General features: G+C 40.9%; 2 pseudogenes; one reads left to right on the top strand and one right to left on the bottom strand.

Annotated features, from left to right (window-relative positions):
- Positions 1-637: 637 nt before the first annotated feature.
- LOC139467848 (uncharacterized) lies at positions 638-4,787 on the bottom strand (annotated as a pseudogene).
- Positions 4,788-21,534: 16,747 nt separating this feature from the next.
- LOC139467849 (tigger transposable element derived 5-like) lies at positions 21,535-22,308 on the top strand (annotated as a pseudogene).
- The last annotated feature ends 2,871 nt before the right edge of the window (positions 22,309-25,179 follow it).

Here is a 25,179-nt window from a genome sequence, read left to right on the forward strand (position 1 = left end):
TGTTGGCTGCAGATCACGGAACACCTCTTAGCACTAAGACGATGTTAAGCGTATGTTAAAGTATGGGAGTTACGATCATCTTAGTGCTAAGATCGCTTTGTGCATGTGGGCCCTGTACTCTTGACCAATAAAAGATGCTACATGTTGTGTCACTGACACATTGTAATTCACCAAACACTCTAGTGGATGAGGGGGCACGGTTGGCCCAGTCGTCTAAGGCGCTGTGATTCGCTGTGCAGAGTTGCGCCCCTTGGGCACCTATGATTGTGGGTTCGAATCCTGGTTCACCCCAATTATGTTTCTAGGTTTGTCAGCACCATACCCGTGCTCGTGGGTTTCACCGAAGTGGTAAACGTCTGAGACCTGCATCACTTCGGGCTTTCCTCCCACATTAAGCTGACACACCGTGATATAACTGGAATACTGTTAAAAGCGGCGTTAAACCCAACTCACTCACTCACTCAACTGGATGACCTCTCAATGTTTTCAAACTTTGCATTGACACATTCAGTGGTGCCAATGCTGTGGACCAATGGACCTTGATCACATAACCATGCTTCTTGATACTATCCACTCTATAGTCCTGACAAAAAGTCTCAACTTTGCGGTCACATCTACAATGATATACATGATCATATCATTGACTTATCAGGATGCTCCTATTCTTGTCATCATCAACAGCAACTGTGATAACACCATGCGTCAACCTGGCTACAGTTGCCATCAGACTTGCATGGAAGGTGAATGGTGACTTGGTGAGGCCTGAGAATCCCAACAGTTGTCTACTGGGGTCACTTTCCATGGGGTGTATCTTTCCAGGACAGAGAGGATCTCATTAATATCTTTGGTAACAAATCTCTGATGGTGATGTGTTTGAAAAGCTGCTGTCTCAGTAAACTGAAGGAGATTTTCGACAATATATTCAATGACTGGGGCTGCCTTTGAGATCTTGACAGTAGACTTCTCTGTCTTGTTTGCACCCAGACCTCTTATTAAATCCTTCAAGACCAGCAACTGTTTTTCCTTTTACATATCTGCAGCCCTGTTGTGCCCCTTTCGTCCTCTTGGGTTGACAAATGATGATGCTCTGACTTTCACGGCCAGACGGGGTGTCAGCATCATTTCTGTCTTCAAGATGTAGTCAATACATGCGGTCATGTATCTGGACAAGGCAGAATGTGAGGAGACAAATGCCACCATGAATATTTCAATGATATGTTTGTTAGGTACATATTACCTTCTCTTGTATGACAAGGACTTGAAAATACCTGATCATGAAGTTTTGAACAGTTGTGTAGGCCATCTGGCATTGCCACATTTTCACAATTGTGACTGGTGTTAACAGGCCAGGAATGTTAACGGAAACACCACGTTTCACTTGTGGGGTGGTGGTACTGATAACAAACACATTTCCAGGGGTGGAGATCTTGACTTTCAGTCTGTTTTCCTCAACTGGTAGTGCGACTTTGTTTTCAACTGCACCGATAGTTACAATGATGTCCACAGTCTCTGTTGTTGGAGTTGTCTAGAAATTTGAAGAGTATTGATCAGTAATTATTTTTAAGCACATAACTTACCTGTTTATAGTCCATGTTTCATGTCATCTGGAATAATGTGTAAGAGGGAGATTGTTGTGAATAATATATACCTTTGCTACAAATGATCTTAGTAAGATAGACAATGGCTTAATTGTGCTGATCGCTTGTATTGTCTTAATTGTGCTGATCGCTTCTATTCATACAATGTATTATGTTTGTGTACATCCATCAGCTCTCCCTATAAATTCATGAACATCCATCAGCTCTCCCTATCAATTAGTGTACATCCATCAGCTCTCCCTATCAATTCGTGTACATCCATCAGCTCTCCGTATCAATTCGTGTACATCCATCAGCTCTCCCTATCAATTTGTGTACATCTATCAGCTCTCCCTATCAATTCGTGTACATCCATCAGCTCTCCCTATCAATTCCTATCTTGCTTGAAAGAGAAACCCTCCATGGTGAATCATAGATGCCATTTCCCTCTATGCTGTGATCATGTTCCTTCATTCATCAATATCTGCTCTGTATAGGGTTCCATACTTCCTGTTGTTTGTGCAGGTTGATGTTAGCCTGTTAATATGATTTATTCCCATGAGATTTCATGTATGTTTTCAGATTTATCTGTAGTTAACCAAAACTTACCAGGTTGGGTTCCAATGGTGGTGTGAACATTGAGGACTTGGGCCATAATTTTGTTGAACGATATTTCTTTCTTCTTTTTGTGCCAACTGTCTCAGGCATGTCCGGGTGGGTGTGGCTGTCTGTGGGGCTCTGTGGGGCTGTCTGTGTGGCTCTGTGTGGCTGTCTGTGTGGCTCTGTGGGGCTGACTGTGTGCAGGTAAGATGTTCCAACTATGTGCACACATTGTTCATGTGCCTGAATTGACGACAGATTTCCACTGATTACAACAGTAATAATTAAAGGCCATACGCAATATGCATCAGCTTGTTAACCAGGGTTGAAACATGCTTAATGATTCTGCAATGCACAATATATCTACCAGTATCTACAAGAGAATGAAGAGTGAGCAAAACATAAACATATTGTTACGTTATGTAAATACATTACATTCTTTTGTGCTGAATAATTTAGACAGAATAATTTGTTGGCAATAAATGAATTAAATTAACCAGGTGTGCATATTTCATGTAACAATCCCTTTTTTCCAATGACTAATGTGCCCCACCCCAAGATCGTAACTTATGCTTTAGATTGTTACCTTAAATCGATCTTTCACTTTGTCATTGACACTGGATCTGTTGCCTACCCTCTTCAGGTACCGCAGGGTACCCTTGTCTGTGTCCTTGTCCAAATTCAGAAACTTCTTGCGGAATTTCTAAAACACATTTATGAAACACAATAGAATCAAAAGATTACAATGAGCAGTGGCACAAGACATGTGACTGTACAACATAAGAACATGGATGGACCAAGTGACAATAACTTTATTGATATTTATTGAATAATAACACTCTCCTTCACTTACTTTTGTTCCAAGGATACATTCTCCACGAAGTAGAATATGATGCTGAAGTTTGAAAAACACAAAACAATATTCAATCATGAATCAAAAACACTGGAACATTGCAATTGCATGGCTGTGATACATGGCATCATTGATTCTAATTTCTTAAGATAATTTGTACTGGTGCTTGTAATTAATACACCCAAAAGTCAATATTCTGTTCAAATTATATGTTTACCATAGTTGAAAGAGCTGTATCAAGACATTGAAGTCATATGAAATAGCCTCAGCCAAGTATTACCCTGTGCATAACACGACACCAAATTAACCATAAACATGTTGAACAAGTAAATCATCAAACAGAATTTTTTTTAAATGACTGTTTCTCATCACTTAAGGAATTAACATTAGATTTTCATTCCAGAACAGTAACAATATGACAGTAATGTTTACAGTGTCACGTTCATGAAGTTATCGGCATGACATACACATAATTCCGGGTACCGGTATGTACAATGGAAGTTAAGAAATGGGTTTATGATGACATAATCATAATGTTATAATCAGTATTTGTTGACATGATGAGAAATGTCTCTACTAGAAATCTACAACATGCACATGCAAATGTTAGAATTAACAAATGTTACATTAAAGAAAACAGAATTGGGATCTACAATATCCTTTATATATAAGTTTCATATGAATCGACTACATCATATCTGTATGTTCTTCAACACATGAATATTGATTGTTTTGGGCATACTGTAATGTTAAAGCTAGGATTTTGAAATTATTAACTAAGTTAATTTATGCAAACTTACTTATCTTCTTTACCTATGGTGCTAATACCCAATAGTCATGAAAACAACTTTGTACAAATACACAATAGAAAACTTGAACAGTAACTTGACTCTAAATATTAGTAGATACTTTGTTGTCGGCATGATATCAGATAGCTGCAGGAGTGAAATCCTCTGGGTAGCTGATGCTCTATTGTTGTTGTCCTGAAAGGTCATACCCTATATTGTAGCAAGTGTCCCTACTTTAGAACTTGTTTGATAAACCTGTCACTGTATTACCATCTTACCTCGGGTAAACATAGTGACCAGCTCACCTTCTGTAGTGGTCAAAATTTCATCGTTTTCTTTTAGCTTCTAAAAAGGTTATATTCATTTTTCGTTTCTTTGCAATTTGTAATATTCCCATTCCGTTTTAAGTTCTAAAATTTGTATTAACTGGTCTTAAGCCACTACCCTTCTAAATATATAACAAGGGGAGGTAAATGCTCTGGAGTCAGTTTTTCAAGCCATGTGGTAGCCAGAAGGCACATGTCCAAGTCACCAAGTCATATTTTTGGTCTAAAACAATGGTAAGCCAGTTTCACAATTTCACACCAAGCCTCAAACACTTAATGTAAATGCAATGTAACATTACATACATAATGCTAAACTTTTAGTAATTCTCTAGTGTTAGAACTGATAATTGTTTCATCTGTGTGTGTTAGTTCTTCTGTAGAAGCTCACCTTGCCTTACTTGCCCATGTAGTTCATATGTGAGCCTAGTCTTCTTGAAGTTAATTATTGTTTAATATGTATAGACATTTAATTGTTTGTTTTGTTAAGCACTGAGACAGCTTCTCATCTGTTTCAGTCAATCTGTATGTGGACTGTATGTGCAAAAGAGCAAAAGAAAATAGATAAGAAAGAATGAAAGAAACCAAAATAAAGAATTAAGAACACAAGAGACTTGGTTATTACAGCATTGACATTGTTAGACATTACTATGGATAGTGAAGAAGAACACGTTGAAGACGTGAACATTGAACAAAGAACAAGAAAAATGACTGAAAGGGGTTTAACACATGCAAAGGAAACAACAAGTAAAAGAGTGGACAGTGTTTATAGGCAGCTATTGAGGCATTATGATCAAATCAAACCTGAAATGGCAGCTAGCTCGCTGACGAAAGACATGGTTGAACAGATACGTATCAAGTATGCAAAATGGCTTAAACTATATGGTGGTCTGTTTGAAGCTCGTGGTGATTACACTAGGCTGTTAACGGCATCTGAATGTTTTGACTTTGAAGATGAATGTAGGTCACAAGATGTTACCTTAATAGCTTTAAAGTCCAAGTTTGAACATTTCTTCATGGTGCATGGCTCTGTACAACGAGATATTGATAGTGCTAGCAAGACAAGTGTTATTTCATCAAAGAAGAGGTCTGTTGGCCCTCAAGGCACATGTTCAGCGCGGTCAAGTATGTCATCTGCCCAGATACGGGAAATGCAGACACAGGTTGAGTTACAAGCCAAAGTAAATGCACTTAAACAGAAGCAGAAGCTTGATGTAGAGAAGTATAAGCTTGACATGGCCAAATTAAACCTAAAGATGAAGGAAGAGGAACTGGAACTGAAGCCCAGATGGAAATATCCGAGGCCAAGTGTAGAGTTCTTCGGGATTTTAACTATGATCAGTTTGAATTTGGGAGTGATGCTGAGGAACGACAATCCCAACAGCTCAGTGACACTAGCTTACCTCACATTTCAACAGAAAAGGATCGGTCTGCTGGAATGACTGCAGGAGAGTCACAAGATAATAAGCAGCCTGGTAAGAAGATTCAAACCTTTCATAAGCCATCAAACAGCTATATTGATGGTCAAGCTAATGCCAGCTCTGGTGATGCAGGTGTGATATATTCTGTGGTGCAGCAGCTACGTAAACCTCCACCTGATCCACTTGAGTACCAGAGATTCAAGAGACAATTCCAGATAAAAATTGTAGATAATTCTGATTCAGTTGATGAGAAGATGAGCTATTTATAACAATTTACCACTGGGGAAGCTCTCAAAATTGTTAAGGGAGCTAGTTACTTGGATGCAAGGAGAGGGTATAGAGCAGCTTGGGCAGAGTTGGAAGAACGGTATGGCAATGATGAGGTTGTGGCTTCTGCTTTAGTGAAACGTGCTCTCACTTGGCCTTAAATCAAGATAGATAATCCAAGATCTATATATAGAATACTAAACGAGCTCCCGTGTAATACCAATTTTATGAAACGAGTGAATAGTTCTGGTATCTGACGAGCGAAAGCGAGTCAGATACCACAACTATTCACGAGTTTCATAAAATTGGTTTTACACGAGAGCGAGTTTAGTATTTTATTTATTACTTGTCATTTATAATGTTTTTAGAATTATACTGTTGAGTGTAAATAGGCCGACACCTACACGATCCATGGCATAATCCAATTGAGTTTAACAGAATAATACTTCAAACACGTCAAAAGTTGAAACGTATGAATTTAATATCATACAATGGTCCACCTTTAGAATTCAGGCGTTCGTCCCACAAAATTATCGTAGTGCTAAGGCTATCACAACTCACATAATTTAACTTAGACTAAAGACTCTCGTTGCGCTATAGTACGATCGCCTTGTGGAACGGGGCCTTGCAGCTCAAAGTTTACAATGACGTCACAATACCCGATGACGTAATTTGTTGAATTTTGTTGCAAGATCCATCGGCGAGTCAAAGCAATGTGACGTCAGCCTAGCAACAAGGTTGCTGGGGTCATCGTGTGTCCATAAGCTCCTCCCAGTGATCTATCATCTCCACACGCAATGTCGTTGATACGCCAAGGGATGTTGAGAGCTTTCAATATTTGTTCGTGAAACGTGTTCCGAGAGTACATAAGCACGCGTTTTGGTATTACACAATGTGTAATAAAGCTGTATGTTTATTAAACGGGTGATCTCTTCACGGGCAAGTAATAATGATGAATATGCTATCTTCTTACAGGAATGTTTGAATGCTGTGAGTACAATCACTGCTGTCAAAATCCTTGAATATCCTGATAATCTGAGGAAGTTAGTCATGAAATTGCCCTATTTTCACCATGAAAAGTGGAGAAATCTTGTCCTCCATGTTCGCGATTCTGGAAGATTGGTTGATTTTCAGGACCTTGTCGACTTTGTCAAGCGTGAGGCTAAGAAAGCAGTAGACCCCATGTTTGGAAGAGATGCCTTGAAAATTGAAGAAAAATGTAAACCACCACCCCGAAGACTGCCAACTGCATCACTAAAACCATCATTCAGTACTGATGTGGTAGGAGCTGTAAAACCTAAGGATTCTCTGAAGCCACCTTCAGTTATGAGAGCCACGGTTCCTGTCAAAGCACAGGCTGAACAAGTTCCATGTATGTATTGTGATGATCTGTCCCATTCGGTTGGTCACTGCCAAAAGATTATTTTAAGGCCTCACATTGAGAGATTATCTTTCCTGCGATCGAAGGGCCTGTGTTTCAGATGCTTGAATAAAGGACACATCAGCAAGGGTTGTGCCCAGAGGGCTGTTTGCTCACATTGTAGTGGCAATCATCAGTCCATTCTTCATGTTGACCGGAATACAGACATGAAAGTCATCAGTGCCTGTGCTGGACTCTCCAACATTCTTGGTACCTATAAGGAGGCCGGTAACTATGAAACTACTCTTGCTATCATACCTGTTAAAATAGCCTGTAGAAATGGCATCACAGTTGAGTCAACTTATGCCTTTTTGGATCCAGGGAGCACTGTGTCGTTCTGCTCAGAAACCCTGATCAACCGGCTTGGATGTAGTGGGAAGAAGATGGAAATCACCATTGACACAGTGGGACAGCCGCACACATCGGTAGTTCAAGCAGTAAATGGCCTCCAAGTATATGATCTTGAGTTGAAGAATACTGTATCCTTACCAACCATATACTCTAGGGAGCACATACCAGTATCCAACAAGTACATACCTACATCCTTGGATACATCACATTGGCCTCATCTAGCTGACATCAAAGTGCCAAGAAAGGACTGTGACTTTTTGAGATTCTACTGGTGGCCAGAAGGTGATTCTACACAGGAGCCACAAGTGTACAGAATGCTTGTTCACCTTTTTGGAGCTGTATCGTCTTCAAGCTGTGCTACCTTTGCCCTGCAGCAAGCAGCGAAAGATCATCAAAATGAGTATGATCCTCACATCATAGACATGATAAAGGACAACTTTTATGTGGATGATTGTCTTGCTTCTGTTCCGGATGAAACACAGGCTATTTGTGTCGTCTAAGAAGTCACAGACTTATGCCACAAATGTGGATTTAAACTTACAAAGTGGATAAGCAACAGCCACACTGTGATGAAAGCTATTCCATCAGAAGAAAGGGCGAAAGATGTGAAACAACTGAGCCTTGACTGTGAAAGTCTCCCAAGTGAAAGAGCTTTGGGAGTGTTCTGGTTTGTAGAATCTGACACACTTGGATTCCAAATCCAAAGTAAACCTAAACTAAACATGAAACGAGGGATCCTATCGATTGTTAGTAGCATATATGACCCTTTGGGCTTCATAGCCCCGTTTGTGCTCCAAGCCAAGCAATTATTGCAGTGTCTTCAGATGAAACAATATGGATGGGATCAAGAAATAGATGCTGTTTCACATAGAAAGTGGCAGCAGTGGCAAGAGAACTTACCTAGACTTGAGGAAATTAGGTTCCCCGATCTTACAAGACAAAAGACTTTGGTAAGGTTGTATCATGCCATCTACATCTGTTCTCTGATGCCAGTGATGTTGGTTATAGAGTAGTAGCTTATCTCCGCCTCTTGAATGAACGTAATGAGGTGCATTGCATCTTGGTTATGGCAAAGCCTAGAGTTGCCCCATTGAAGAAGATAACCATACCTAGAATGGAACTAACAGCAGCTGCACTTGCTGTACGACTGTCTGGAGTGATCACTCAAGAGCTTCAGTACCGCTTAAGTGACACCGTATTTTGGACAGACAGTATGTCCATCTTGAGATACATCGCAAACACAACATCACGTTTTAAAACATTTGTAGCCAACCGCATTGCTGTAATACGGGAAGCTACGGCTGTACATCAGTGGAGATTTGTTGACACAAAATCAAATCCTGCAGACTATGCATCAAGGGGTGTACATGTTTGCAATCAAAGGCAGATGAACTTTTGGTTCGAAGGACCAAGCTTTCTTTGGCAGTCTGAAATTCATTGGCCTCAACTGGAAACCATGCCAAGTACTTCTTTGGAGAAAGATCCGGAAGTGAAACAGTCTGTGAACTATGCTACAGTACAGTTAGACAATGACATTTTCGACAGATTAATAAACCACTATTCTAGCTGGAGACAGCTGAAAAGGGCAGTTGGATGGATCATTCTGATTGTGAGAAAGCTTCGACAGAATATTTCTCATCACAAAGATGAACAAACTGGTGACTTTGAGAATCACCAGATGTCAACTGATGTGCTTCAGCATGCTGAAAAAGTACTTATTCAAAACTGTCAGAATAGACACTTCCCAAAGGACCTTGAAATCTTAAGCGAAAAGGGTTTTTCACTGTCTGATAAGACAGTAAGAAAGGCCAGTGCTTTATACAAACTTGATCCATTTCTTCAAAATGATGTTATCCGAGTTGGCGGACGCCTTGAGAAATCCAAAATCAACTATGAATCAAAGCATCCAATAGTTTTGCCAAAGAACTGTCAGTTGTCTAATCTTCTAGTGAATGATGCTCATAAGGCAGTTGGACACCTTGGAAAGAATGCCATTTTGGCCCATCTGAGAAAGAAATTCTGGATAATTGGAGCCAGATCTATTATCAAATCACAGCTTGCTAAATATCTCATTTGTCGTAGATATCAAGCGCCAGTTGGTCAACAAAAAATGGCAGATCTTCCAGAGGATCGCCTGAAGTCAGATATGCCCCCTTTCTCCAGTGTTGGTATCGACTACTTTGGTCCATTTCAAGTAAAACGTGGAAGAAGCTATGTCAAAAGATATGGTGTACTTTTCACCTGTATGGCTATTCGGGCTATTCATCTTGAAGTAGCTAGCTCTTTGGACACTGACTCATGCATAAATGCCATCAGACGGTTTATTGCCAGGCGTGGTCCACCAAAGATTATCCGATCTGACAATGGCATCAATTTAGTTGGAAGTAAACGAGAGCTTCGTGAAGCACTCTCCACCTTCAATCAATCCAAGTTAAGTACCACATTGGTAAATGAAGGGATCGAATGGCGCTTCAATCCTCCATCAGCTTCACACTATGGTGGCGTTTGGGAAAGGATGGTACACACTGTTCGGAAAATCATGTACTCACTTATGCATGAACAGGTTTTGAAGTTGGATGATGAACCTCTCAACACACTCTTCTGTGAAATCGAAGCCATTGTCAATGGAAGGCCCCTTACAGATGTACCTTGTAGTCCAAATGATCTAACACCTCTAACACCAAACCATCTTCTTTATTTGAGATCAGGAGAGATGATGCCGCCCGGGACATTTTCCAAGGATGACGTGTACTGCAAGCGTCGGTGGAGACAGGTACGATATCTAGCAGATGTTTTCTGGAAAAGATTGAGTAGAGAATATCTTCCCTTATTGCAAGAAAGACAAAAGTGGAACACCAGCAAGAAAAACCTTCAAGTTGGAAATATTGTACTTGTCATGGACAATATGCCGCTCAATGCATGGGCACTTGGTCGTGTTATTGAAGTGTTCAGAGACAGAAGAGACTTAGTGAGAACTGTGAAAGTTAAAACCGCTACTTTTGAACTATTGCGACCAATCGACAAACTGTGTGTTATTCTGAGAAATAGTGACTGAAGGTGAACTGTGTAATGTGAAATATTACAAAACAACATCAAAAGAGACTAAAGAACATTAGCTGTATCTGATTGAGACAGTGTTACATTTTAGTTTAATCCAGAATGTTTGTTTGTATGTTATATGACAAAGTGATTTATCTTAGTTTAATTCATAAGAAAGATATATTTTGCCCCTAAGGTACCACTTTTATTAATTATTTCACTTACATTCTACAATCAGGAGGCCGGTGTCTAGTGGTCAAAATTTCATCGTTTTCTTTTAGCTTCTAAAAAGGTTATATTCATTTTTCGTTTCTTTGCAATTTGTAATATTCCCATTCCGTTTTAAGTTCTAAAATTTGTATTAACTGGTCTTAAGCCACTACCCTTCTAAATATATAACAAGGGGAGGTAAATGCTCTGGAGTCAGTTTTTCAAGCCATGTGGTAGCCAGAAGGCACATGTCCAAGTCACCAAGTCATATTTTTGGTCTAAAACAATGGTAAGCCAGTTTCACAATTTCACACCAAGCCTCAAACACTTAATGTAAATGCAATGTAACATTACATACATAATGCTAAACTTTTAGTAATTCTCTAGTGTTAGAACTGATAATTGTTTCATCTGTGTGTGTTAGTTCTTCTGTAGAAGCTCACCTTGCCTTACTTGCCCATGTAGTTCATATGTGAGCCTAGTCTTCTTGAAGTTAATTATTGTTTAATATGTATAGACATTTAATTGTTTGTTTTGTTAAGCACTGAGACAGCTTCTCATCTGTTTCAATCAATCTGTATGTGGACTGTATGTGCAAAAGAGCAAAAGAAAATAGATAAGAAAGAATGAAAGAAACCAAAATAAAGAATTAAGAACACAAGAGACTTGGTTATTACACCTTCCAAAACAAGGTTTTGAAGCGGTACTCTTCCAAACCTAGGTTTTGAAATGGGTCACTTCTAAAACTGTTTTGGGGTTTTACATTTCAATTGTAATACATTGGTTTTACAATTGACATTTTGTAAACTTGCCTCTTGATGTCAACACAATTGTGTTTGATGATTTGATAAAGTCACCATTTTTTTAAACATGAAAATGCCATGACGTGAATCGTAACTGCAATCTCTTTTCCAACTGAACAACTGAGGTAGGTGATGAGAAGTTGTTCAATTTATCATGTCATGACTCCAGCTGGTCCATGCAGCACATGGCTTTTCTCTTGCACGTTTTGAACGAATTCCTTTTATACCACGATACACCATTCCACTGTTCTGGATATGCAGCGAACCTCAAGGTATCTCACAGAGACATACCTGATGACAAATTTCCAAAAAGCAATGCCTATGCTTCTGACCAGCTCTCATTGTCTCAGCATAGTTATCCTGTTGAATTCATGCAGAAGAGCTATGAACATCTACAAAGTCTTCATCAACCAAAAATAGACAATGACGCACCTCTCACCTCTGATCATGCAGAACTAATTCTTCCAAGAGAACCAGTCTGATTCTGTACAACCTCAGTGCCTGTTGCAGTCTCGGATGGCCGCTACAAGTTCCTAACAGTGCTATCACTGTATCAGAGAAAATCAAATGAATTCAACTTGTTTGTTGACTGTCAAGACAAAACCGTGCCCCTTATTGATTGAATCTGTTGAAAGATTTATGGAAACTTGACATTCTTCCTTAAACTGAGAGGGAGGTGGTCCGTTCCCAGCTGGACAAATTTGCAATTGGCACTCTGGAGTCTGAGACTTTCGACTGTGGTAGTTGATGGTGAGACTTATTATGCCACTCCTTTCGCCACTTCAAGCCAGAAGGAATCTGTGTTGTCAAACCTCAAGAGCCTCTATCCATGACCGGAAGATAGAAGAATTGATAACTAAAGGTTTCATGGAAAAGATAACTGATCATAATGATTTCGCTTTTCCAGACTCATGGTATAAAGATAACTGATCATAATGATTTCGCTCTTCCAGACTCATGATAAAAAGATAACTGATCATTATGATTTCGCTCTTCCAGACATCATCCAACATTGTGATCATCACTTTTAGGAGTTTTCCGGAGGTTCTGCCAATACAACATTGCCATCTCTGGCGTTATCAAGACAATGTTCCACCAAATCAGACTGTTACCTGATCATTAATGTCTCCATCTCTTCCTGTGGCGTAACCTGAACCGTGATAGTTAAACTGATACCTATGAATGGTAAATTTTGCCATTTGGCACAACCTGCAGTCGGTGTTGTGCAACCTCCTAACAAAGCACGTCATTGACAACAAGGACGATATCCAGATGTTTCTGAGTTGACCCTCAAATCGTTCTGTGTGGACAAAGTCTTGGAGAGACTTCCTACAGAGACCCAGGGCAAAGATCCAATCGTCAAGATGAGACAGCCCCTTATATAATTTGTGGATTCAACATGAGACAGTGGGCCAGCAATGTCCCCTCAATTACAAAGACTTCCCCTCTGATGCAAGGTCAGAGAGTTGTGAATTTGGTTGGTACATGGAAAAGAGGATCCTTGGGTTACAATGGCAATGTGATAAGGATGTTATCACATACAAGCATGGATCTATCCAATATAGTCATCTCACCATGAGGATGGTGTACCATATATTGGCCAGCCAATAGATCATATTGGTTATCTTCTCACCTACCCCTACCGAGACAAAATCCTAGTGCAAACCCTCTGTCGCTCCAAACATCAGCGTGATGACCTATTTGAGCCTGGTCCACTTTGTGATGAGTGGACAGTCAAGTCAATTGACACTCATGAGTGAAGTTTCATTCCTGTGGCGTACAGTAACTATACTGAACACAAAAGTTCCTGTGACATTGAATAAGATTTAATGCAAAGTTATGGTTTTTTTACCAAATCTGAAACAATTTCGGTTTGCAACAGATAAAAGACTCCTGTAAGTGTTCAAATAGTTTAATTTGCCATACTGACTCCACAAAATGTGTGATTTCATAAAAAACATGAACATGCCAAAATGTCAATTTACAAATCAATAGCGTGTGTGTCCATCTCTGGTTGGGACGCAAGCAACACATCCTCGTCCCATTGAATGGACCAGGTGTCGCACAAAGTATCTGCTGGAGCATGTTTTGAAGTTCCTGGTGTGTCTGTGGAACACGTGGTTGACGTCGAAGGCACTGATCCATCTCATCCCACATGTGCTCGATTGGTGAGAGATCAGGGGAGTGAACTGGCCAGGGGATGACATTCACGTTGTTTTGTTGAAGAGAATCCTGAACAAGTTGAGCAATATGAGGCTGGGTGTTGTCATGTTGAAAGGTAATGCCTGGGCCATGACAACGCAAAAACGGTAGAACAACAGGGTCGATGATCTCGTCGTTGTAGCGCTGTCCATTGAGATTTCCCTCTACCACTATCAAACGGGTCCTCTGTCTTGCTGTAATCCCACCCCGTACCATAATGCTGCCACCCCGTACCATAATGCTGCCACCCCCGAACCGATCTCTTTAATGACACAATGGTTGACGTAACATTCACCTGAACGTCTATACACTTGAATCCGTCCATCGCTGTGGCTGAGGTGAATACGAGGCTCGTCAGTGAATAGAACGTGCTTGATGGTGATTTCCTGTCAAAATGGGACGTCTGGCGACAATCCCTGCACATCTGAGGCGACGACGTACGGTTTGTGAAGATATGCGTCGAAGGCCAGGGATGCTTCTTGCAGTCACTGTTGCTGGCTGGAATCAATTTCGTAGGTGTGTTGTTCGAATACAGTTGTCTTGACGATTATTGGTTACTCATTGCCTGCCACTCCGAGGATGGTCTCTGACTGCATTCGTTGCCAACGTTGCCATAAACACCAAATGGTGTTTTTGTGGACGTTATATTGTCTTGCAACATCACGTTGACTCGATCCTGCTTCAAGCATACCAATGGCTCGCAGACGCTCATTTTCGGACAGGCGTAGCATTTCGTAAAGTTGAATAATTGCGTAATTTTGCTGTTTTTCTGAGTGGTTGTCAGCACGATGCATATGGAATCCCGATAACACTTATGTTTTTATACCCATTCTTGGGTAGTGAAATGCATGGGGCTTGCATAAATGTCAACTTTTGCATGGAATGCATGCTCTTCTGTAGCAGATGCGTTTTTGTTACTTGAATAAAATATGGAAAAGCAAACTTTACTTGTTTGAAAAATACACTAAAATATTGCTGTCACAGGAACTTTTGTTGTTGAGTATATACACATGCACAAAAGTTAAGCGCCACCCACAATATTTGTGAGCTGTTACTTTTGGCACTTAATGATGACTATGATAAGGATATGTACGATTGTTATAAGCCGTATATGTAAACCTCATGTGATGCAAAAGTTGTCCCAAAGCAAGTTTATCTTGTGTTCCAAAAGAATATGAGCAGAATAGAATTTTACCGAAGACCAGAAATTGAAGGATTAGAAAACAATGAAAAACTTTTTTGGTCATGTAACTGTCATGATATCAGCAGACCATATCAGGTGTCACATAGACACCCTAGGGAGTGCAGAGTCTATTGCAAGACAGAAACGTCAGTAACGTGTGTATGATCCCCGGACATTGACCACAGCTTCAACCCTACACCTCATACTCATTACAAGTCCTTGAATGCTTCTCTGAGGTAAACAAATCCATTCTTCATGAAGTGCGGCTTCAAGTCCAGCGAGATTTTGAACTGGGGGATCATGATGTCTGATTTTCCAGCCAAGAATGTCCCAGAGATGCTCAATCGGATTAAGATCCGGACTACAGGCCGGGCAAGGAAGAGTGGCAATAGCTTCTTGACGCAAATAAGCTAAAACTGCCCAAGATCTTTGTGGTCTAGCATTGTCGTCCATGTAAACAGGTCTTGTCTGAAGAGGATGGTTTTCAAAATGAGGGACTACCACTGGATGAAGAACGGCATCTTGGTATTGTTGGCCATTCAGGTTTCCACGAATTGTCACCAGCGAATGTTTGCAGCCGAAGGAAACACAACCCCATATCATGACAGACCTCCCGCCACATTGTTAGGTCTTCTGGATGTTCCTTGGTGCAAAACGAGTGTTACGTTGCCTCCAAACAGTTCGTAGCAGCATTCGACACTCATCAGACCAATGGATGCTTCTCCAGTTGGCCATGTTCCATCGACTACGGGCACGACACCATATCAGACGATTCCGCATGTGCCTCTCAGTCAGTTGGGGACGTTTCACTGGTCTTCTGGTGTTATAACCAGCCGCTCTGAGGCGACGCCTTATGGTCATGGTCGAGAGTCTCTGATGGATAATCCACTGCAGTCTTAAATCTGTTGAAGTGGCAAATGGATTTTGTCTGACTATCCTGAAAAGACGTCTATCCTCTGTTAGAGGTCTTTCTTTGCCTACCAGACCTATGCCTGTCATTGACATTGTGCAGAGTTGCGCCCCTTGGGCACGCCAGAAACCTATGATTGTGGGTTCAAATCCCGGTTCGCCATGATTATGTTTCTAGGTTTGTCAGCACCATACCCGTGCTCGTGGGTTTCAACGAAGAAGTAAACGTCTAAGACCTGCATCACTTCGGGCTTTCCTCCCACATTAAGCTGACACGCCGCGATATAACTGGAATACTGTTAAAAGCGGCGTTAAACCCAACTCACTCACTCACTCACTCATTGACATCATTGGTTTGACCATGTTTGACAATCAAACGAGTGATAACACTGTGATGACAACCCTTTTGTCATGCAATGGCCTTGCATGACATGCCAGCATTTTTCATGCCTATCACTTGCCATCTTTCAGCGTTCGTTAACTTTCTCCTCACCATGGCTGATTTTCAACCTCTATTGGTAGGGGAATCTCACACAGGAGCAAAATGCAACCGCGTGTCTGAAACTTGAATTTCACTATTTATAGGGTAGGGGAACTGCAGCAACACGTAAAGCATGCTTTCCTTGTGGTATCTGGACAAATTTGGGTTCATGAAACTATGGAAGCCTAATTCAGTCATACATCATCATATTTCGTATTTCTGATTCCCACACGAGAAATCAAGAGACTATGAATATGGTGGAGCTTAACTTTTGTGCATGTGTATACATCACTGGAAGTACCTCTGCTTCCTATAGAAACCTTGGCAATCAAGGGGACGGAGTCAGAATATAAACAAAGCTGGATAACAATGTGCTTCACCAAACATACAGTGCCTGTGAACTGTATTATTCCTGTAGAAACAGTGCAGTTTCCCATTAAACCCAGAGATCTCAGACTTCTGTCATTTAGGAGATAAACCTACTGTGTTTTGAAATTTGATGTAGTCCCACTGTAGAAACCTCTTTATTTTGATTTTGAAGCGAGCGCTATATAATAAAGAGGTATCTACTTTACAGTACGTGGGACTACATCAAATTTCAAAACACAGTAGGTTTATCTCCATTCTACCATGACAGCAACAACGCTTTGAAAACGGCGCTCTCTTGCAATGCGTAACAACACAGGCACACAGGTACGCAATCTTAGAACATTCCGAAAAGTGGTCACAGCTGTATGTAACAATTATTACTAAAGTTCAAGATTAAAAACACTGTAGTCGTGAGTAGTTCAAAATGAGTGTTCAAAACACATAGTTTTTCAAAAAGAAGTTGACAAATAACACTCCAAAATTAGTCCAAAGACAGATGTTTCAATTTCTACCAACTTGTTGTTCACTGTTGTACACTGTGTGAAGCCCATTTCTGGTGTCCCCCACCGTGATATTGCTGGAATATTGCTAAAAGCGGCGTAAAACCATACTCACTCACTCACTGTTGTGGACTGACTGTCAATTCTTGGAATTTGAAGGGAGAGGTCATATCTTGGAAATCGAACATGCCATCATTTCTATTGTAGGGGTGACAGGTTGTAGAAAATGGTTTTAAAATGCTAAACAAATAATACATTTCTACAACAAAAATTTTGAATTAACATTCTGTTATACATTTAACATGTGTAAGTGTTATTCGTTAGTTAGCAATTACCACCAGTAAACAATAATACAATAAAAATAAATGCCTCTCCACCCCGAACTTGGATGTGGCATAACTTGACCTACATCACGGTTACTCACACCTCGCAGCTGTCAATGGCTGACAATCTTGTGTTTACATTCTCCGATGCTAGCTAAATGAAGCGAGATGACAACACCGATCTATGATGTGGTTCAACATTAACCTGTAGATTTACTGGGAATGATCGAGCCTGCTGGTACAATATGATTACCAATGCAACTGAGTATGACTGAACAGCCGCTTTTTAGTTTGCAGATGAACTGGACATTTTTACACGAAGTTGGGCCTATCTTAGTATCTGCATGGTGTGACCTGTCAATTTCAAGATTTCATGGATTCCAAGCCAGAGTGTGAATGGAATTAGCCATTCGTTGCCCAGACATAGAGGGTCGTGTATGATTTTCTTAATTGTGCATGTTCTGAAATGAATTTCATCAAGTTTGACTTCAATGATGTAGGGACATTGTTTCCATGGATTTTCAAATGGATAAGTGTTTTCTGAGTGATGGACTTGCATATCTTCTTCTGCGAAGTCCTTACGATGGTGGTGAACTGAGAAATCAACGAATATCGCTAACAAAAAGGTTTGTAAACAACATGTTGTAATGAATTAAGTTTTTTCAATCAATTTTTATAATGTTATATTTTAATTTCATTGTCGGTTGTTTCGATGAGGAAATAACTTAAACTGTTCCAATTCTGATCACCATAGCATTTCCCTAACAGTTTCATAAACATTTCATCTGTATGCAAAAGATATGCCTTCGTTAAATCTTTTAATGTCATCATCGATGCAGTCAGGGTTGAGGCCTAGCCAACGCCCAAAACATCCGATATCAAACTACCATATTTCCTCTATTTGATGCTATGCCATCTGTTAATTTCGCGAGAGCCCTTGCCTCGGCGTGTATAAGAGACCTGGCTGGTATTGAAGACCCAGCATGCATTAGAGGAAATATAGATACGTTTTACAGTTCATATGGGGGTGATCGATCAGCAGACATTTCTAAGAATTGATATGTAGGCTGTCTATGTATTCATACGCACGTTTTTTTGTGTAAAAGCTTAATATATTTGAAAGGGGTTTTCGTAGCAAAAAGGAAGCCTCTTTTGAACCAATCCATATCAAGCATTCATCAATGTCATGGTAGAATCACACAGCTTAGTTTCTTGCGTCGTAATGCCAACAGTGATTGGAATGTCAAATTTAGCAGTCAAACTCTTTGTGCGGTTTCGTACCGGTCTGTCGGTGTCGATGACCTGAAGCTCTGTTGCACAGTCACATCCAGGTACGTCCACGCATATCTTGCAAACTCCCAGGCTGCAGATGATTACTCCACTCAGTTTTTACACCAGGGCCCCGTTCCACAAAGCGATCTTAGCACTAAGGTGATCGTAAGTCCCATACTTTAACATAGGTTTACGATCATCGTAGCGCTAAGATCGCTTTGAGGAACGGGGCCCTGGTGTCTGGAGATTACAACCTTGCAGGTGGAGTTTGTAGAAGATTGATGAAGGAATAATATCTGCATCAGATTCGGCATTGATGACAAGCTGATTTCATTCTGAGATTTCCTTACAGGGGTGTTTATCTGTACCGTCATTACTTCTCAGTCTGGTTGATTCACTGGATCCAAGAAACATGCATTCCCTTCACCAATGAAAGCCTGTTCTTCAAATGTCTCCGGAAGATCACAATGCCAGAATAGTGCTGCTAACAGAACTGCCTGATGATACCGGACCCTGTTGACTTCTTGTTGTGATGAGGACTTCACCCTGTTGACTTTGTTGACATTCAGGCATTCTGCATTGAGTGCATTCATAGAGACCTGTTGCCCAAACCCAGCTAGGTACAATTTGACTCTCACGAATCTAAAATTTATTTAATAAATTTGGGGGCGGCTGTTCTAAAGTGTCAGTTACCAAATTGCCTTATTTTAATTTTTCTATGATCCAAGGTAATTATTTCGTTTACCTAATTCCAACTTTTATTTTTTTTCATGTAAACCATGTGCTTCTGCCACAAGACACCTGCATATTTGATCCTGATCTGTTTTCAGCGTTTAAAGTGTTCTAAAGCTGAATTCTGAACCTATGTTGATTCCAAAAAGTGCTTAACGAATAAATGGCTGTTTTGATTCTCACTCTATTCTTGACAGGCAGTACTCACATTTGGTATTTCAGTGGCCTTGTCATTATTTACCCGCCTCATCTTAGGTGTCTCCTTAACAGAGTTCAACCCAATGTCCCATCTGATCGTAGATGCCTTCTACAGGAGGACCAGATGACCTCAGGGCTGTGGTCCGGCGCACAGCGCACTTGGCACATCAACAACCTCAATTTGGAGGCGCTCATATTGGCAATATTACACTGGCAGGAGCGCCTCTGATACACTAAACTCACACTCTACACTCAAATGCTAGCTCCATACTAAGTCGTGTTCTCTATGTGATTGCAAGTTGTGAAGTAAGGTATACCACAGACCTCTTCATCATCAGCACATCTAAAGATGCCTCTGTCTTGGACCTCACGGACATTAACAATACAGCCGCTTCAGAGGAAGAACTTGCACAGGGAAAACAAGTCATCTATGATTACTTGGATGTATTTTCCACAGGAGACACTGAGTTGGGACACACAGACAGACTATGTCATCGAATTGAACTTACAGATGACATGCCATGCAAACATTGTTACAGAAGAGTACCACCAACTACAAAGCAGTTAAGGAACATCTCAACCATCTTCTACTTAACTTCTACTTTGTGGAGTCGTTCTCCATGGTCTTCAAATGTTGTACTGGTAGGTAAGAAGTCAGGAAAACTCTGACTTTGCGTTGATTTTCGCCAACTTAACCAACAGACCATTAAGTAAAGCTACGCAATTCCCTGAATGGAGGAAATGTTTCAAGTCCTCGCAGAATCTAAGTTCTACAGCACCCTCAACATGAAGAGCGACTACCACCTGTAGTGTACATGCAATTAAGGTCTATTATTGTATGTCAGTGAGTATGGCTTTACGCCGCTTTTAGCAATATTCTAGCAATATCACGGCGGGGGACACAAGAAATGGGTTTCACACATTGTACGCATGTCGGGAATCGAACCCAGGTCTTCGGCGTGACGAGTGAACGCTTTAACCACTAGGCTACCCGACCGCCCCTCATTATTGTATGTATATACATTGGTCAGAGGTACGAGTCTCGTTTGGGATTTATGACCATGTGCAAGTGGGTATCAATGGCGGCACTCTGTGTTCTTTCGTTAAAGATCAATAAAGTGTTCATCTCACTCTATCAAACATCATACAGTGATCCCTCGACTTAACGCTCCTCGATGTGCCACTACTCCGGATGCGGCGCGGGGTAAACCTTGGCTCCCAAAAATGCATGAAGAATTTCCCCCTAAAAGCGTGTTAAAGCAAATAAAGTTACAAATAAATTGATGATATTTAATTCCAAGTCGAAGTACACATGAGTGTATTTGTAAACAATTACGTTCAATGTATCTGGCTGCATGTGATCAAAACCATTCTGCATTTTGTTCCGGTTGTGAAAAAACATTTTGTACACAGATCTGGCATTATAGTCACATAAAATCAAATCACAGCAACAACAAACATAAGCTGCATTGTTTGTTTAAATACTCATCTCAGCTTGATGTGATTGGTAAGACAACATGTGAGATGTCTTCGAACTTCAAACCGGACGCGTGTAATGCTATAACAACAATAGAAACAATGGCTTCCGGTATTTAATCCGGACGTGAGTAACCATGAGAGACCTAAAAAAACATTGGAACTTCATTGTTTAAATAGCGTAATTACGAAGGATATAAAATAAATCTTAGTTCATTAGTCTTTACCATTTCAATCATGGCAACCACTGCGAGTAAATCTAAGCGACAGACTTACACTATTAAAGAAAAGTTGGAGATAGTGAGGCGGGTGAGAGAGGGTGAATCGCAAGCTAGTGTCAGCCGTTCAACTGGGATTCCAGCAGGGACCATACGTGGATGGCTGAAAGAAGAAGAAAACTTCAAGATCTTGCATTTGAGACCCACGAGATCGGGGGATTGCAGAAGCAGCAAAATAAAGGGGCAACTGACTCTACACTGGATGCAGCGCTGTTTGCGTGGTTCGCGCAAAGCAGACATGGTGGCATACCACTTTCTGGCGAGATAGTGAAAATGCAAGCTCAGAAACTGTCCCTAGATATACATGGACCTGACGACACATTCAAGGTCAGCGCAGGCTGGTTGTGGAGATTCCAAAAAACGACATGGAAACAAGTCGTTTACAGTGACCGAGGAGCGGAGATTGGCTGACGACAATGCTGCTGACGCGTTTTCCCCCATCCTTAGAGAGCTGATTGAGTCCAAGGGGTACGACTAGGAGCAGATTTACAACTGTAACGAGACCGGCCTGTACTACAAGCTGTTGCCTGACAAGAACCTAGGCACCAAAGAAGACAAGCAGACTGGGTTCAAGTCCGCCAAGCAACGGGTGACAGTTTTGCTCAAGTGCAACAAGCCTGGGACTCACAAGTTGAAGCCATTGGTGATCGGCAGTGCCCAGAATCCCAGGTGCTTTCATCACGTAAACAAAGAAACACTTCCTGCACACTACAGCGCTTCTGCAAATGCTTGAGTGACAGCCAAGATTTTTTAAGATTATTTTTTTCGCAAGTTTGTTCCAGCTCTCTGTGACCATATCCGAACTTGGAGGAGAAAGCCATCCTCCTAATGAATAACTGCCCCGCCCATCCCCCAGCAAGTACTTTACAGTCGCATGATGGACTCATAAAGGCATTCCTATTGCCGAAAACACAACCTCCCTTATTCAACCGCGCGACCAAGGGATAATAAAAGCATACAAGGCACATTATCGGAGATTCCTAGTGAGTGCGTTGGTGGAAAGAGGATTGGATCCTGTTGCGTTCCTGAAGACGCACAGTGAAGGATGCTGTTCTTCAGACAGACAAAGCCTTGATGAAGGTGACGCCAGCCACCATCAACAACTGCTGGATGAAGGGACTTGGGCCAGCATTCATGGTTGATGAAGATTTCATGGTGTTTCAAGAAGAAGATGTCACCGATGCTGTACGAAAGTACCGCGACTATGCTAAGGAGAACAGCATCGATGTATCCCCAGAGACGGCCACGGGGTAGAACACGTGCGACGACAACCTGCCGATTGCCGAACTTCTGAACGACCAAGAGTTGGTTGCCGCAGCTATGTCCGTCGAAATCGTCGATGATGAAGAGGATGATAACGGTGACGATGAATCTGTTCAGCCAATGGCACCCTCTGTTCGAGATGCTATTAATGGGGCCGAGTGTTTATTGTAGCACTTAGAAAATGATAGACACGAACAACTTCACGTAATGAAAGTTCGCTGCATACTGTCACAACTGAGAACAGAGGAACGTGATAGTCAGAAACAAACAAAAATCAGTGACTTTTTTAGTAAATAAATGTGTTCATTTCCTCATGTACATGCACCGATTGCATGGTATGAGTGTTTCAATACAACATTTTCCTTGGGCATAATTATCATTGATAATAGAACTAAATATATCTCTCATCCACTCAAATCTACGTTTGTGTTTGTTTGATTTTTATAAATTGCTCAAATAACATATTATGTCCATGTACATTGTACATAAAGTGCATACACGGAGCAGGCTGTGTCCAGGGTTTTCATAACTTTGACACATCATTATTTATTGACCAATCACAGCCTTGGTTGCACATTAGTTTCGTTACAAGGCTTGTTCGGCTTTGTAGTGTTCTGTCATCGATCGATAATGTGAGTAAGTCAGAGATTGGACCAAATTTCTTCCGAAAAACGTGGAATATAACAACACTTTGTTTCCTCATTTAGATTCTACATGTGTAACATCCAGTCGTAAAATAATACACTGTACTTTGATTAATTTACACAAAGTATTTTTATTTTTTTACGCATGCATTTTGAATCATCATCCACGATCAGTGTTACATAGGTCTACATGTCCCATGCCACTGTTCCATTCACTACCATCATTACGTAATGTGAACCTCAGCAATGAATATCTGTACAAGCTCTTTCCTAGAATGCATGGTCGGTTTCTTGGACCCCGATGACAGCGGTATATCGAGGGATCATTGTATCACTTGACAACAGTCAACAGATCAAGCAGCATCTTGGACATTATATTGGCGATGAGGATGCACAGGTGAACAAAGTATCATTATCATGGCTGTTTCATGACAAAGCGTACCCGTGTTTCCCACCTTGGATGTTCATACTGACGGAAACAGTGGTCCGTGATGGAAACAATGATTGACACGTTTTGAAAGTCTTATGGTAGGTCTGAACATAGTTGAGGCAACTCAGAAGCATGTCTGGTTGTTACATCCAGCTGGCCCTACAGTCAAAGAAACATTTGACACTATTCCAAACCACTCACTGACTATTTCATTCCTATCCTCAACACGACTTTTGTAATCTAACAACATGCAAAGCAAAATGTAGGTGAAAGCATTGACGCTTACTGCACAATATTGAGAAAATTAGTGCAAACCTGTGACTTTAACGATGTTGACAAAGAGATATTTTCGTAGATCGACTTGACATGTATGAGAAGATCTTGATTTGACAAGATTGCTTACAGCAGGCAGATCTCTCAAAATTAGCGATTTTCGAGCTAGTAATGTGGAAACATTGGCAATAAATGCACCATCTCATTCACACTCACAGAACAATCATTTCGCACACAGACCATCTCGATACCACTCGCAGCAAAGAGAATCTAGGTCAAGACACAGACGATCAAGAGCCAGACAATTCAGTGAGTCAAAACAAACTTGTGGTGGTTATATCCTCATGTTGGAAAGTGTTCTGCAAAGGGTAAAGAGTGCAACTATTGTGGCATTTTAAAGTATTTTAACGAGTACTTCATGGGTTAACCGTTTTGTGTTCAGGAGCATGGCATCAAGTATTCTCCGAGCAGTCCAAATCATTCTTTGCCCATACACCTCCCATGTGAGATGAGTGAGGGGTGTTGAACAACCAAACCACAACATTGTTATACAGGAATTCTTGTACAGGCCCATCTTCTACATTAACAGCAGTGACATTAAGGGATTCAATAGCACCAATGAAATTTGTTCCCTGATCGGAATGGAATTGCTTGACTTCTTCCCTTAAAGCAATAAACCTTCTGAGACAGTTTGTGAATGAGGAGCTTGTCATTTCTTCAGGGAGTTCAATGTGTACTGCACGTATCATTAGGCAGGTGAACAATGTCACCGAGCGTTTGCTGTTTGCACTACCACCTCTTGCACGACAAGTCACAATTTCCCATGGTCTGAAAGTGTCAATACCAACATAAGTGAATGGTAGGCATGGCACCAAGTGGTCTGGAGGCAAATCTGACATCATTTGAGTTTTCATCTGAGCTGATGGCATGTGACACACTTGCTGATTAGAGATGACACCAGCCTTTTTGCTCCAATAATCCAGTAACCTGCCAA

Source organism: Haliotis cracherodii, unplaced genomic scaffold, assembly GCF_022045235.1.
Source record: "Haliotis cracherodii isolate W230 unplaced genomic scaffold, xgHalCrac1.p SCAF_2, whole genome shotgun sequence".
Classification (NCBI taxonomy): Eukaryota; Metazoa; Mollusca; class Gastropoda; order Lepetellida; family Haliotidae; genus Haliotis; species Haliotis cracherodii.